The sequence below is a fragment of the Dendrobates tinctorius genome, unplaced genomic scaffold, assembly GCF_039654945.1.
Source record: "Dendrobates tinctorius isolate UK_male_01 unplaced genomic scaffold, ASM3965494v1 ptg000082l, whole genome shotgun sequence".
NCBI classification, from domain to species: domain Eukaryota; kingdom Metazoa; phylum Chordata; class Amphibia; order Anura; family Dendrobatidae; genus Dendrobates; species Dendrobates tinctorius.
In genome coordinates this window covers 9,635,647-9,653,186 of record NW_027361750.1, presented here as the reverse complement: position 1 = coordinate 9,653,186, position 17,540 = coordinate 9,635,647, and the positions used below count along the sequence as shown (strand labels likewise).

At 40.9% G+C, this 17,540-nt stretch overlaps 1 protein-coding gene and 1 long non-coding RNA gene across 5 annotated transcripts in view; one reads left to right on the top strand and one right to left on the bottom strand.

Moving 5' to 3' along the window:
* The window catches only part of TCF24 (transcription factor 24), a 62,302-nt gene that overhangs the window by 15,444 nt on the left and 29,318 nt on the right, over positions 1-17,540 (bottom strand). For 3 of the 4 annotated variants that reach the window (XR_012233818.1, XM_073583887.1, XM_073583889.1), the window contains exon 1: positions 10,319-10,514. The exons of the other annotated variant lie outside the window; for it this stretch is intronic. The gene's annotated coding sequence lies outside the window, so the exon portion shown is untranslated. Of the gene's footprint in view, positions 1-10,318; positions 10,515-17,540 lie in introns of those variants that run through there. 4 annotated transcript variants of the gene reach the window in all.
* On the top strand, positions 7,004-11,513 carry LOC141096955 (uncharacterized). The gene is made up of 3 exons (XR_012233819.1): positions 7,004-7,642; positions 8,241-8,311; positions 11,213-11,513. It is a non-coding gene; the product is annotated as an uncharacterized lncRNA (long non-coding RNA).

The window sequence follows — 17,540 nt, the reverse complement described above, 5'->3', positions numbered from 1 at the left end:
ATATTTTGGAGTGGCCTAGTCAAAGCCCAGACCATAATCCAATTGAGAATTTGTGAATCCAATTGAGAATTTGTGATCAGACTTTAAGATTGGTGTTCTCCAGAGGAAACCATCTAACTTGAAGAAGCTGTAGCGGGAATGGGCAAAAATCGCAGTGGCAAGATGTGGAAAGCTCATACAGACTTATCCAAAGCAACTTGTAGCTGTAATTGCCACCAAAGGAGGCTCTAAAGTACTGACTTTTCAGGGTGAATAGTTAGGTACACTGAAGTTTTCAGTTATTTTGTCCTATTGTTGGTTCACAATAAAAGAAAACAAAATGTTCTGATGAAAACCCTCAAAAAACAAACAGTGAACTTACAGGTTGTGAGGTAGCAAAACACGAATAATGCAAAGGGGTTGTATACTTTTGCAAGCCACTGTAGCACAGGTACACTTGTATGTGAAAATCGGCAATCTGAAAGAGCCCTACATGTTTCCCCAAGAAGCAGAAGAGATGATTGCTCTGTTCTGGATAGGGGTCTTTTTTCCCTTGAATGAGACCCCAATGGCTCATTTATGTGCGCTAATAACATACAATATTGCCACAGCCCTTTGGCATCCACGATCTGTATTCAGTCCTATTATCACTGGATTTTGCCGCTCACTGCATGACCCATACGTGTAGGTACAATACCACAGAAGAATCGCTGATGCACAGAGCCTAACAAATTGTGTGATATGTGACAAAGTGCACTTAGCTATTACGATCCAAAAGAAAAAGAACAGCTGTAAGGCAAGGGTGGGCAATAATTTTTTTTCAAGGGGCCACATGAGAGATCGTTGTGACGGCTGAATCAACAGGCTGAAATTAATTCTGATCAATAGTAATATTAAATGTTAATTATAATTTTGTATCAATAATATTAATTGTATCACTTAATATTGAGCAAAATTAAGTATCCAGAGATCTCCCTATATATCGTATAAGCACACATACAGCCCCCATATATACAGCAAGAACCCCCACACACATATTTAGCCCTCACACAGCCTCCTATATAAAGTGAGCCCACCTATATACAGTATTAACCCCTAGATAGCCCATCTACAGTATGAACCTCACATAGCCCGCTATAAACAGTGAGCCCCCACATAGCCCCCTACATACAGTAGAGACACTACATAGCACCTGCATACAGTATGAGCCCCTATATACAGTATGAGACACCCACGTAACCCCCTGTATAAATTGTGAGTGCCCACATGGCCTCTCTATATACGGTATGAAACCCTCAGATACAGTGCGAGTCCACACACAGCCTCTCTATATACAGTGTGAGCCCACTCTGATTGGTGTGGAAGGAGCCGCAAACAGTGGATGGGCGGCAGGTGAGGGCATGGTGCAACCCGTGGGCCACTGTTCTCAGTTCTTTAGCTGTCTCAGTCCTCAGCCCCACATGTACAGCTCCCTTGCACGCCTCACCTTCTTGAAAAATCTCTGCCCATCTTGCCCATACACATCACAGAAAAAAAACGTCTTACTATTCCAATAACTACTTGCTCTTTATCTTCCTACTACTGATTTCGGGGGACATCTCCCCCAACCCCGGGCCACCATCCTCCTACCTCATATAAAAATCATAATAATCTTATTAATTTAACTTGCACTCCTTCATCTCCTTTTAATTGTGCCCTCTGGAATCCATGGTCTGTATGTAACAAATTTCCTTTCATGCAGAACTACTTTCTGTACAACTCTGAATCTGTTGGCCCTCACTGAAACCTGGATAGAGGATTCTGACACCATCTCCCCTGCTGCCATTTCCCATGGTGGCTTACAATTCTCCCTTTCCCCGAGACCCGCAAACAGACTTGGTGGTGGAGTCGGCATACTCATGTCCCCACAATCCACTTTCCATGTCATCCCCCCAGTTCCATCACTCTCATTCCCTTCTTTTGAGGTCCACACTATCAGGCTCTTCCGTCCCCTCTCCCTCAGAGTAACGGTCATATACCGGCCCCCATTCTCACCCACCAACTTCCTTGACCACTTCTCAGCCTGGCTGCCGCACTTCATGTCCTCAGAACTACCAACCCTTATCCTGTGAGACTTCAACATCCCCATTAACAGCCCCACTTCCACATCTGCATCCCAGTTTCTATCACTAACCACTTCTCTAGGCCTCTCACAGCTTTCAACCTCTGAGAAACACAAGGACTGTAACACCCTTGACCTGGTCTTTGTCCGGCTCTGTTCAATCTCCTACCTAAATAACTCACCACTTCCCCTCTCTGACCACAACATTCTTTCCTTCACGCTCACAAATCCTTGCCCACCCCAGCACACTCCTACCTACCACATATTCAGAAATCTACAAGCCATAAACCCTCAGACACTTTCAGACTCCCTACACTCATCACTGTCCCCAATCTCCTCTTTTTCTTGTCCTGATATGGCTGTTCGTCACTACGACGACACTTTTAGAAGCACCCTTGACCAAGTAGCGCCCCTCACCCTCAGAACCTCCAAACACAGAGTAAAACAGCCCTGGCTCACATCGCAAACTCAACTTCTCCAGCGATGCTCTAGGAGTGCTGAACGCCTATGGCCTCTTTCACACTTTTTTTGCATCAGTTCAAATCCGCCAAAGAGTTAGAAAAGCGGATCCGTTCTTAACTGATGTGAACGGATGGCACAGGATCCGTTTTCAGACGGATCCTGAAAATGAGGAAGTTTAAAGGAAACACTGGCTGGGAAGGAGAGAGAAAGAGAGAGAAAGAGAGAGAAAGAGAGAGAAAGAGAGAGAAAGAGAGAGAAAGAGAGAGAAAGAGAGAGAAAGAGAGAGAAAGAGAGAGAAAGAGAGAGAAAGAGAGAGAAAGAGAGAGAAAGAGAGAGAAAGAGAGAGAAAGAGAGAGAAAGAGAGAGAAAGAGAGAGAAAGAGAGAGAAAGAGAGAGAAAGAGAGAGAAAGAGAGAGAAAGAGAGAGAAAGAGAGAGAGAGAATTTATTTTTTTTTTGTCCGGCACCCAGACAGAATTTCGGGTTAATTCAGTGTCTGGAGGATCCGCTGGGAAAAAAAAGTTACAAGCTCAGTTTCAAAATCTTTGAGGATGGAAACGGACAGCAACATCACGGCGGATCCTCACAAAAACGGATGCAACGGACAGCAATCCGTCAGGATCCGCCACTAATGAAATTCAATGGAAATTTCGGATCCGTTTTTTCCAAAACCTGGCGAATTGTGACTGATTGTAAAAAACGGAAGTGTGAAAGAGACCTATGGAGAAAAACCCGCACACCAGAAGACTTCATCCACTTCAAATTTATGCAAAGAACCTATAACTCTACCCTTCACCTCGCCAAACAGACCTACTTCACCACCCTGATCTCCTCACTAGCCGACAACCCCAAGAAACTTTTTGACACCTTTCACTCCCTCCTCAGGCCAAAAGCACAAGCCCCTATCACAGACATTTGTGCTGATGACCTGGCTCCCACTTTATAGAAAAATAGATAATATCCGTCAGGAAATCCACTCCCAACCACCAAGCGCTGTGACTCACATCCCTCCCTGTATTTCCCCTGGCTCACTTTCCACATTTGATCCCATCACAGAAGAAGTCTCCAAACTCCTCTCTTTCGACTACATGCACTACCGACCCCATTCCCTCACATCTCCTCCAGTCTCTCTCTCTAGTTGTCACAACTCACCTAACTACAATCTTTAATCTCTCCCTCTCCTTGGGCATTTTCCCCTCCTCCTTCAAACACTATCATTACTCCATTACTAAAGAAACGCGCTCTCGACCCATCCTGCACAAACAACTACAGACCAGTCTCCAATCTCCCCTTCATCTCTAAACATTTGAAGAGCCTAGTCTACTCCCACCTTACCTGTTACCTCTCCACTCACTCGCTCCTAGACCCTTCACAGTCCGGCTTCCACCCCCTACATTTGACTGAAACTGCACTCAAAGTTACCAGTGACCTTCTGACAGCAAAATGTAACGGTGACCACTCTCTGCTCATAATTCTCGACCGTTCTGCATCTTTCGACATTGTTGACCACCGTATCCTACTCTCTAAGCTCCAGTCACTAGGCATTAAGGGCACTGCTCTCTCCTGGTTCTCTTCTCATCTTTCTGACCGCTCCTTCAGTGTTTTGTTCGCTGGCTCCATGTCATCTCCTCTTCCTCTCGCTGTCGGGGTACCTCAGAGCTCAGTCCTTGGCCCTCTTCTCTTCTCTCTCTACACGGCCCCAACTGGACAGACCATCAGCAGATTTGGCTTTCAGTACCATCTTTATGCTGATGGCACACAACTATACACGTCATCCCCCGACCTTACCCCCCGCTGTACTACAGAACACAAGTGACTGTCTGCAGTCTCCAACATCATGTCCGCTCTCTGAAACTCAACTACTAACCTCCCTAAATATGACATTTCCCTCTCTGTGGGTGGCACCATAATAACACCCCGGCAGCAGGCGTGCTGTCTGGGTGTTATGTTTGACACCAATCTCTTTCCTTCTTGTCGCTTACACCTAAACGAACATCTCTAGAATCCGCCCTTTTCTCACCATGGAAAAAGCAAAAACCCTCACTGTCGCATTGATCCACTCCTGCCTGGATTACTGCAACACTATTGACCTGCCCGTTACTCGACTTTCCCCTCTCCAGTCCATACTTAATGCAGCAGTCAGTGTCATCCATCTGTCTAATTGGTTCTCGGACGCGTCCGCTCTTCGCCAGTCCTTACATTGAATTGGATCCTATAATGAATGGGCAGCCAAAGTACTTGTCCTTACCCACAAAGCTCTCCACAGTGCAGCACCCCCCTACATCTCCTTCCTCATTTCTGTCTATTGGCCTAACCGACCGCTGCCCTCTGCAAACGACTTTTGACTAACATCTGCACTTATCTGTACCTCCCACTCCTGACTTCAAGACTACTCCCGTGCTGCGCCAATCCTCTGGATTGCTCTACCCCAAGAAATTAGGACTATCCAGAATTTGCATAGTTTTAGGTGGTCCTTCAAAACACATTTGTTCAGAGCGGCCTATCACGTTCACTAATCAAAGTCATTTGATGTGTGCGCGTTTGTAGCCCATTCACTATCTCCATCTATCCCTCACTCCCTCAAGATGGCTGGACCATTATTGTAAATACACACCTGTACTTTGTATCGCCCCCACCTCATTGTAGATTGTAAGCTCTCATGAGCAGGGTCGTCTTATTTTGCTTTAATTGTATTGTTAACATTGTTACTTATGACTTGTGTTTTGGAACTGTTAAACTGTAAAGCGCTGCGGAATAGGTTGGTGCTATATAAAGTAAATAAAGATTATTATTAAATTGGATAATTCCATCACACAATTCAGCACTTCTTTAGAATTTTAAACTTCTGTATTTTATAGTGATAAATATCCACAGATAGAAACCAGCACTGAAAAGTTGTTTTTTAATTAGGATATTTATCATTATGAAATAGAGACATTACTATTTTAAAGAAGTGCTGGATTGCGTGATGGAATTTCTCTAATGTGCTTGATGTCCTGCCAGCCTGCAGGTTCCTTGCGCTCTGTCTGATGATGAATGGCTGAGAATTTTAAATTACTACCAGGTAAGTGCGTCTCAGGTTACATAGATATTGATGGCTTATCCTGCTGGTCGCCACTCTGGCTGAATGTAAACAGTGTGCGGTGACCAAACAGCAGAGCTTCATACACTTAGTAGTGACCACATTCGTGGAGCTGAGCTGCGGTGACAGAGAATGGCCATGGTGCAGTGCTGCCCGATTCCGACTCAACATAATGTTCACATCTAATTGCCAGAGTTTCAAACAGCTGATCAGTGAGGATACCGGGTGTCAGACACCCACACATCTGGTCAGTGGCGGACACAGACAGAAGAGGGCTCCTGTGACAAAAGTGGCTTACTGCTTTGGAGGTGGAATTGGCCCCCTCACCTCGTAGCCTCTGTGCGGCCGCACAGTTTGCACCAACAGTTTGTCTGCACCTAATTCTGGTATTGATGGCTTATCCTACGGGCATTTCCTTTAATCTTCACATTAATTTAGAATAAAATGTTGCTTGTACACTATGAAATGTGCCTGAAGACGGCTGCGGACGAGCGCATGAAAAATTCATCTGAATTTCATCCAGAATACTTGATGTGAATACTTTTCTGCCCAATGATGACAAAAGTATTCTCGGAGTGATACCTTTATTGGCTAAGGGTCCCGTTACATTTAGTGATGCACCAGCGATCCCGACAACGATACGACCCGGTCAGGATCACTGGTGTTTCGCTAAATGGTCGCTAGTGAGCTGCCAAACAGGCAGATCTCGCCAGCGGTCGTTACTTACCTGTCAGACGCGGCGATGAAGACGTCCTCCCGCCCGCGTCCACACGTCGCTCGTCGTAGCCAACAAGAAGCCCAGCAAGAAGCCGCCGACGAGAAATGGCCCAGGACGTTCTCGCGCCATCAACGATAGCCAGCGGGGGAGCCGGTCGGAGGTAAGTGTCACATATAGCAATATCGCTAGCAATATCGCTGCTGCGTCACAAAATCGGTGACGCTTTAGCGATATCGCTATGTGTGAAGCCCCCTTTACCAGAAATGCCCAGAGGCTCCTTCGTCAGGCTAGATTACAAATAATATATTAATCTAATCTATTTGTAATTTGCCTGAAAAAGGAGCTTTTGTGCTCAGAAAGCTTGCAAACATTATTTTCTGGTTAGCCAATAAAGGTATCACTCTGAGAATACTTTTGTGATCATTGGGCAGAAGAATATCCACATCAATTTTTCTGGCTAACACGGTACCACAATATCATTTGTTATTGAATCATCAACCAGAATACTTGGATGATTTTTCATCCGAGTGTGATCCGTTTTCATACATTTAGATTAAAATATGTACATGATCAACTACATTTCTGTTATAACTCCAGAAAACTGAATCTGTAAAATCAGATGCCACTTGAAAGAGTGATTCTCATCTAGAAGTGGCGCATGCTGCGATTTTTCTTTTTCACGGACAGTCAGATGAAGAGAGAAATGATCCATCTAAACAGCCATGTCTGATCACAAATTGGACCGCACTCATCCCTATTCTACACGCATTGCATGAGCCCAACCTTTCACTAATGTAATGTAACAAGTCATTTTTATATGTTATCAATGTCATATTATTAATTTCATATTTCTATCTCTAAACTTTTCCTACCTGGAGATTTTGTGTTTGAGGTCATGTGAATAAGCAGATAAGTGACTTCTATATCAATGTTTTCTATTGCTTGGCACGGTAAATTACACTTTTTTTAGCATACGTATATAAGCTACACGTTTTGCTAAAAGTGTTTATATCTTTTTAATGTCAATGTTCAGTGATTTTGAGAAGTAGCAGAGAAAGGATTGGAGACTCAGATCTGTCACCATCACATTTACGCTGTCTGTATTATTGGGCAGATTAACTTATATTAGGTTTTTTGTTTTTTTTCAGATTACAAAGAAAAGGAAGGATTTAGAAAGACGCCGATGTGAAAAGTCCGGGGCCTCCTGACAACCTGATGAAATGTGTACAGACCTTGCATAAACTGTGTACTCTGATCTGATATTATCATGGGCATAAACCCTCAGACTCTTCTATTATACAGGTAACGATCTAGAAAGGGGGGGACAATAATCTTTAAATATAATTTGTGGTTTCAGAGGTAGAACATTGACACTATAAACAGTTGTTCTTAAAGCCATAAGTGTAGGGGGATTTTGTAATTAAAACTCTACTTCTTCTGCAGTGGGCTTTTCTGACACTTGTAAAGCATTTTTTGCAGCATTGCAGGCAAAAAAATATTTAATAATCTGTTTTACATGTTCTTTCTTTGTCAATTTTGACTGGTTTTAGTTCCTTTTTTTTATACATCTGTTTTATTGCCTGTGCTTTTTTGGGTAAGTTTTTTATGTGATTCATAGACAATATCATTCAAAGACTCCTTTATGAATGAGATGTGAAAAAAGTAACAGCAAAATTCCTAAAAAAACAAAAACAAACAAAAAACAAAACCACAGTATACAATAATGCACGTACAAACAACACAAATGAATAATAAAAGGTCACACAAATGTTTGTGTTGTATATAATATCTCCCTATTCATTTTCAGGAAACAACTATTTGCAGAAATGCCAGAAAAAAAAAGCTAATTAGAATAGCAGAACTTCTAAGATGCTCAGTGATTTTTTTTTTTTTTTTTAAGGTGCAAAGAACCCTCAACGTGAAAATCCAAATTGTACTACAAAAAGGACATTTTTATGGAACCATATCACAGTTTGTATTATTATTATTTTTTTTGGTGGGGGGGGGTAAGGGGTGGATGTCCATAGGGTTTTCAGTCCAAACACAACACTCTGTACGTGGGTTATTCTTTCATAAATTTTTTTTCTTCCTATTTAGAAACCTAAGTGTGTGTGTGTATATATATATATATATATATATATATATATATATACACACACACACACACACACACACACACACATACTTAAAAAAAGCAATGAAAAAATAAAAAAAATCATAACCATGAGTGTAAGGGAAATATTAAAACTCTTTTCTGCAATCTTGTTTACATGTGAAAGTGTGCGCAGGAGAAATGTGAGAAATGAGGAAAGTGACTGAATAGACACTTGGCTGTTAGCTTTGCTGGTACCTGTAGTTCCATCGTCTACAATGGAAGGAGCATTACATCTATATGGATTACCCACATGACACATACAGTAACACAATCTGGTCCATGAAGTCATAGCCTGAAGAGCACATTACAATAACAAGAACTCCCTCACTGAACGCCGAGTTATATATCTGGAAACCCTCAAATGGATATTTCCTACAGAACAACATATGGACCTTTACGCTGCGCTCCCTCCTTATGTCGCCACTGCTGAATTTGTGTAATTGAGGCTTTGACGCTTGTGAGGAAATTAGGCGCAGATCTGTTGCATTAGAATTGCATTATAAATTGTGGAAGCAGCGCAGAATCCACAGGAAATGCTCGGTACCTCCCGGCCCCCATGTATGCGCTCCCGGGGTTGTGGTCCCATAGTGTTACCCCTGCGTCCTGCATGTTCCATCAGCTTGTCCACACACTTATACAGCCCCATATATCATTATCACCCAGCTCTGTATACCCTACAGTATAATGTGATCTCACACATCCAGGATATCCTGCACACAAATTACATCATTGTGTGTGTATGGCAGAGATGCCAACCTGTCAGAACAGTCAGTAAATATAGGACACTTTTTTGACTTGTCCATGATTATTTTTGAAGCTGAAGAAATTTTTACAGAATATTTTTACGGTAATTATCAACATTTTACAATTTACAGATGATGTCTTCATATCATAATTATAGACTGTTTTTTTAATGTGTTTGTACCAAATATTATATATATAATCAAGAGGCAGCACTCCAAAATACAATATAAATATATATGTACAGACATAATACCTTGTGTGTAGCGAGAACTGTTACCTATAATAATCATCCTGCTGATTAGTTATCAGTTTGCTTCTAGTTCTATTATCGTGAAAAAAAAAAAACCAAACACACACACACACACACATTCATTTTTGGGCTCCAAGAAAAAAAAAAAAAAAAAAAAAAAAAAAAAAGGGGGATGTGAAAACATAAATGACCGCAGCCTTGTAAGACAGATATACAGTTTGCATCTCCTAATACTAAATGGGAGATATCTTGTCCATTTACATGTCTATAGGAATAATTCATGCTGGTCGGACCATGGAGGCATCTAGGTATCAGACATCATGTTCTCGTAGGAGCTCTATCCGTGATTTTCATGGACAGACCTCATGCCCATTATAGGCTATCAGTGAAAGTCTGTCGGTCCATAAAAAAAAAAAAAAAATCACAGCGCTCGGATGCCGCCCGTGTTTTGTCCATTTTTCACCACTTGATATGAGGAGGTTGAGAAACCACCATCATTTATTTTTAGCATATGATAAAAACTGAAGGAACTCTGTTGGAAAAAGATTCCATTGACCAAATACGCATGATATTCTCACCCAAAGCCAACTTTTTTTTTTTGCGTACAAGAAAAATGACTTATGTCTGAATGTGAATGAGGCCTAATACTGGACACATTTCACTCCAAAGTGCCAATATCTAGTTTATATTCCCAGATAAACTTCTATAAATACATCTACAGATCTTACCACATAATATCATTAATGACATAATTACTGATTTCATGGGTACGAGAAGACAGAAGTGTACTGATACTACTATCACATGATAACAAGTAGCAGGGAGGTACCTGGATCCAGAGGAGACTCCTGCAGGCAGCCAGTAGTGTGGGATCTGCAGGACCTGGGTGATGATGATGGTCTTCTTATGCCCCCCTGGATCAGATGATCATGGGATATAGTAGGGTCTGTCTGTCCTTAGCAGATCTGTCATCACTGAACGCAGCAGCTGTCTGTGGGGCTGTTGTCCGCCACTACCACTCTCATCTACTCCAAAACCCCAGTAGAAAGGGAGGTGGTCCTGCCTGAGCTCATGTGAAATGTTCAGATTGCTGCCTGCCCTTTATTCACACCCCACCCACATATCAAATGACCTAAACTCGTCATGTTCACATCCAGCATTCAGCCTGGGTCAGCGCAGAGCCCGACTCTGAACTCACAACTTTAGGTAGCTGCAGACACAAATATTCGTCCATTATCAGATAAATGTTCCAATATCGAAAGAGTCATCCAGCAACTTTATATTTTGCTATGATTGTAAATATAATATTCTTATGGACAGAGCAGAAAGTTTTGAGCATATCCAGAACAAATAATCAATGGGCAGAAAAAATTGGTATTATTGTAAATGTATAAAAAGTAAAAAACAAATTTCAGGAATCCAAGATACCAGTTTTGCAATGTTTCTGAGACATTCAGTTATAACAGACGGGACGGCTGGTTCATAACACGTGTGGCTTTTACGTTTGAAATAATCTTGATTATGGTAATTTTTGGCACATTTGAGGCTTGCTGACGACATATAGGCTCATACAAGTGACTGTATAAGAGTGTGTGCATAAAAACATTTTGGGTGGAAAAATCTCATGTGAAATCCACATTTTTCTGTGCCATTTCGGTTCTGACAATTTTAAGTTTGTGATGCAATTTTTGAAACGATTTTTGTTTTACTTTTTTTTTTTCAGCCTTTTTTAGGATATGTTCAAGCTGAGTTTTTGAATAAGGATTTCTGAGTATCTGAATCTGCTCCAAAATCCACATGAAAAACCTTCCAAAGACTCTTTACGTTTCCTGCTGACTTCATTGGGAAGACATGCCTCTAGTGCAGATGGCGCAGATTTTCCTCAACTGTTATGTTACAGCTAAGTTCCAATATTTCATGCCTTTTTGTTGATGTAGATTTCCTGTAGCATTTCTGCACCAATTAGGTCCCTTGTGTTTTTTCTTTGCGTTTTGTTAGTGCATTTTTATTACGTTTTTTTCAGTTTTGTCTCATTTTCGCATGTCATGTTTTAAATAATATTCTCAGTGTGCAAAAACAAGATAATGTTGTAGTTATGTTATGTTTTAAATAAAACTGCTTTGTTTGCAGATTACGTGTGATTTACTCAGTTTCTATTGCGGAAATGCACGAAAAACGCTTCTGCATATTAAATCTGTGGATTTTCTTCATCTTATTCAAGTCAATGGTGAAAATCCACAAATAAGGGCTCATACTCACTTGCGAGAGACTCGTACGATACTCGTGCGAGTCTCTCGCATGAAAACCTGGCATAGAAATACATGTAGCCTCAAGCTCCGGTCCGAGTGCCGGCAGCAGTGCCAGGTTTTCATACGAGAATCGTACGAGTCTCTCGTGAGTATGAGCCCTAAAGCTCATATTTACAGCAAGTTACATTGACATGTTCCAGAATTAAAAAACAAATCATTTTACGTTGTGGAAAAAAAAAACAGTGGGCATGAGATTTTTATAAATCCCATTCACTTTGCTGGAATTGTAAGATGCTGTATTTTTTTTGTGGTCAGTATCAAAACCCCAACAAATCCTCATTGTATGACCTTTGCCTAATATGGAAAAAAATGTAAATTTTTGATGCACTTTGGTCTCAGAAAACCTCCAGTTGTGCCAAATAAATCAATAGAAGCAGAAAAAAATGTTCCGAGCACAAAAAACCCAACTTTTTAATTTACTAGTTATTTTTGTTTGTTTTTCAAAAGTCAAAACACATCTCACGCTATGTTTATTGGTAATGGCTTGCTTCCTATTAATGGCCGTGTGTTCCAGCAAGCCATTAGCAAATCATTATTAGTGAGGCAGCAGAAAGAAGCGGCTTCTCAGCAGATGCCTACCGAGCACAGTGTGACATAACAATATGTATATCTTTTGTGCAGCAATAATTGTATATCTTTTCCGTTACTATTCATCTAATGTATAGGCAGCACGCATTGGATGAGCAATAAGGTTTAATGTGCAATTGTTGTTAGGAATTCTATTCATTTTCTTCCTTATTACTTGGTCGAGGTATCAGTATTTAGGAGTTCTCACAACAATCGAAAATGTATTGAGTTTCCTTAGAGGGAATCGCTATTGATTTTTCATTGCAGATTTTGTTGTGGAAATTCCGAAAAATTGCTACAGCTGCGATGGGTAAAATCCGGAGATAAAATTGGAACCATAAATTGAAATTGTTTCATATCTGCCGCTGTAAAGAAAGCTTGTAAAGTGCTAATGGATAAATGTGTTTGATATTGAATAAATATTTGTTTTTATGGACTGGTGGCACATTTTTATGCACCTACTGTACATCGAATGATGCACTTTTGTTCTCTCTAAAAGTAATGAGTCAAAGGGAAAATATTTCTGTATCGTGTCATGCCATAGCATTTTTGCTATCTGTTCCTACTGCATGCCATTATAATAACAAAGAAACACTGTCACAATAAATTGCCAAAACCATACCATAAAGACATCGTAAATAGAAGAAAAAATAAATAAATTATATATAATATAAATTTAGTTAGAGATTCTCTTAGAATGGAGATTTTCTAGCCATAAAAAGTAAATGTAGCTGATACTGAAAGACTTGTGATATTCAGTGATCTGTAAGTAGAAGAAATAAGGATGAATGTGTTATGCATCATCAGTTTATGTCTTCAGTATAGCATATCTATAAAACTGATGGGACAGAAAGACAATTACATCTCCATTAAATTTGCCATACTGATGGCAATGTTGTGTGGATCACATATAGAGGCGTCACATGTAGATCCATCAGCAAAATAACCTTATAGAAATAGCCGTATAGAATAAGCTCTGCATTTTGGACTGAAAAAAAAAATGTATGCAAGGAATTGTTCAGATGAGTGTGTGATACCTTCCTGTGCTGTCTGTGATAAAATTGAATAGCCGCCGGACAGCACAAGACCAAAAGATATTCAATAGGGCTGTTCAAAAGAGAGTTTTTCACAGTCACCCATTCAACCTTATGGGACAATCTGTATTGTATTAATATTTGATGGCGACATTGAAATTATTAATATAGGAAACTGTATTGGGTCATATTTTATTAAGTCTTGATGTATAAAATCTGATGTATATGGATATATAAAACGGACATGCGGATGACTCACGGGTGGCGTACGGGTCGTATATGAATGACAATACGGATAAAAACTCAGTTTTTTCAGACTGAAAACAGATAATTTTTTCCTACTCTCATCTGAACTCAGTGAAATAGTGGTAAAAGTGATTAAAAAAATACATGAAAGTAGTAAACTTGCAATCTGAAATACTTCTTGATTGCATTTCTAGATTATATAGCAAAGGAGAAGGATAGTATGTGTATAAAAGATAAGTTTTATTACATTTAAAATGTGTCAATTTTAAAAACTATATTTTAATAATATTAGACTGCAACATGAGAATTGCACAAAATGGTCTCTTAGTAAAGAAATTTTAAAAAAATATAAAATGATAGACTACAGATTTCAGTGGAGCTCAGACCCTGGAACAGAACAGGGCAGAGTCGGTGCTCAGGCTACTTTGTGACTTTGTCAGCCTTTACATCCACCAGTATATGCTTTATACTAACAATGCTACTTTGGTATTAGAGGCCGCAGGAAGCGTCAGTGTGTACTTTCTACTCATTGACTTTGTGTACGTGTTGCAGCTTTTCTGCCTTAGAATTGAGGATTGGAGCTGACTGCTGACCCACCAGCTATTAAGTGCGGAAAAGTAAATATATTAGTTGACACAATGAATATTCGCCCATGGGCTGAGTATATCATGTTACCACTTCACACTGCATTCAGGACTTTCTATGGCATGTTCCAAGGGACAATTCCCAGCTTTCCCTTGGGGAGGACAACAAGGGCAGAGCCTTTGTCCACATTATCCTGGCCTCTTACAAGCTGTCACTCTCCCTGCTACTGACAGCTTCCCTGTGTCAATATATGTAGAGATGGAGAAACATGCACTCACCTGGGACCATGAAATGTCAACCATTTATCAAGTGACAGAGCGGGGCAGTGCAAGGAGCGTTCATACTGAGAAGCAGCGCTTTATGTGCACTGGATTATTCATAATGTATGGAGGTTTTGTTTAATCATTTAAAGGCACCAATAGATGACATAGTTAGGCCTTGTATTATATATATAACCTTCTGTTGTTCCTTACTGCGAGGTAGTGAAGCACAGGAGGGAATCTGATCCTATAGGTTCCTACACAACTGATGATAAAGTTGTGCACTATCATGGCACAAAACAACTTTTAATCTGAATCTAGGATAAAAGAAAAATGAGCAAATACCCTGCAGTAAGTAACTAGTAATGGTACATGTAAATAACATAGGGGACTTGGTTGACATTATTTTGGTCAGCAGAACATAAAAGCCATCTCACCGCGACAAGGTGACCACATCAGTATGATCCTTAAGTTTTTAACTATAAGAGTTAGGGACCATCCTGATTGGAGCTGGATGTTATACTTTGAATAGTGTGAGCTAAGCCCCCTATGTTATGTGCATGTACTATTACTATTTACGTACTGCAGGGTATCTGCTCATTTTGATTTTATCCTAGGTTTTTTCTGTTTATGGCCACTGTGTGAATGTGCACCTACACATTGCATTTATATCAGCATGTGTTCTGGCTCATTTCTTTGGATTATCTTTTGCTCTGACTCTAGGATTGGTCCTATGCAATATCTGATGCACCAGATTAATTGTAAAATCTGATCACAAAAATTTGCATGCAGCATTTTTGATCCAGATATATATACTGGACTTGTGTCATCATTCGCAGCCAGCACAGGCATAAAACAGCTGACCAGACACAAGATATGGAAATACAAAGAGTGATTAATTTATCTATTGCTTTTAGGGCCCATTTAGATTCCTCACCCACCGTGGTCAATAAACCGTCATTTACAGTAATTGGTTTACACCGTGATATGTGCACAGAATGATTAATAATAACATTATGTTCTCGGTAGCACATCTACTGGTTACCAAGACAATGTGCTGCAGAGAACAAGGATTTTAAGACAGATTAAAAATCATTACACAGTTTTCTATGTTAATAATGGCAAATAAAAATCAGATGCAATACAGGTGATCTGTAGGGAACACAATTTTTTTTGGCGCACTCAGACTCAAATAGGTGAGTCTCATACGAAATACAGAAGAGAATCACGCGTGCTCCAAACTTTTCTAACACCAACATTGGAACAGCTCAGATGAATAACACTGGTCAGTGCGTTATTTGATTTTAACTTGGATAGCACAATTCATTATAGTGCTTGTCTGAACGAGCCCGAATAATATCAATAGGAGCAATATGTGAGCAACTTTCAGTCACTGCATAACACCAGCAAAAAAATTGTTGGACTTTTACTTTTGTTTACTTGTTGTCACATGAATTCCTTGTTTATCAGCATCAGCAACATTAGAGGAAGCGTCCACTTGACATTATTGACATACTTAATTTTTGCCAGAGCTGTATATATAATAAGAGACCACTGCACAGTTTTATAAAAATCAGCTTCTCTACATGTCTGACAGCCATTCCATTCCGGTGTCAGTTGAATTCCAACCAGAGTACACCTCATTCTACTTAATGTGCTTCTGATTAGGTGATCACCTGAATCAAATCTTATTTAACAAAGGAAAGTATAAAAAACCCTGCTGTGGTGTTCACAATCCTCTTGGGATAGGACAAGGTGGATGGCAAAACAAGTGCTAGTAATATCCCAAAAGTAATAGGAATAAAAAATAGCATTTAACCATGCCAAAGGAGTTGAAAAGAAAAGTCTTGAGTGAGGAAAAGAAGGGCTCAATTCTGGCTTTACTAGCAGAGGGATACAGTGAGCGTCATGTTGCCTCCATCCTTAAAATTTCAAAGACAGCAGTCCATTACAACAAGGTCAAGCAGCAGACATTGGGGACAACGAACCTACAGTTCAGCAGAGGGCAAAAATGACTCTCCACTGACCAGGATGACTATCATCTTATTTGAATGTCACTCAGCAACTGCAGGATGACATCCAATGACCTACAAAAGGAATGGCAAATGGCAGCTGGGGTGAACTGTACAGCAAGAACAGTTTGTAACAGGCTCCTAGAGGCAGGGCTCAAGTCATGTAAAACTAGAAAAAAGTCTTTCATCAATGAGAAGCAAAGGAGAGCCAGGCTGAAGTTTGCCAAAGACCATAAGGATTGGACCGTAGAGTACTGGAGTAAGGTAATCTCTGATGAGTCTAAAGGCCCCGTCACACTAAGCAAGATCGCTAGCGATATCGCTTAAGCGTCACCGATTTTGTGACGCAGCAGCGATATTGCTAGCGATATCGCTATGTGTGATACTTGCCTCCGACCGGCTCCCCCGCTGGCTATCGCTGATCGCGTGAGAACGTCCTGGGCCGTTTCTTGTCGGCCACTTCCTGCTGGGCTTCTTGCTGGCGCCGACGAGCAACGCGTGGACACGGGCGGGAGGACGTCTTCATCGCCGCGTCTGACAGGTGAGTAACGACCGCTGCTGCGTCGCTGCATCGCTGGTGAGATCTGCCTGTTTGGCAGCTCACTAGCGACCATTTAGCGATGCACCAGCGATCCTGACCGGGTCGTATCGTTATCGGGATCGCTGGTGCATCGCTAAATGTGACGGTACCCTAAGTTTCAGCTTTGCCCAACACCTGGTCATCTAATGGTTAGACGGAGACCTGGAGAGGCGTACAAGTCACGGTGTCTTACAACCACTGTGAAATTTTATGGAGGATTGGTGATGATCTGGGGATGCTTCAGCAAGGCTGGAATTGGGCAGGTTAATCTTTGCGAAGGACATATGAATCAAGCCGTTGATTCTTTCTGCTCAGGCAATGTTCCCTAACTCTGAGGACTGGTTTTTCCAGCAGGACAATGCGCCATGCCACACAGCTAGGTCAATCAATGTGTGGATGAAAGACCACCACATTAAATCCCTGTCATAGCCAGCCCAATCTCCAGATCTGAACCCCAT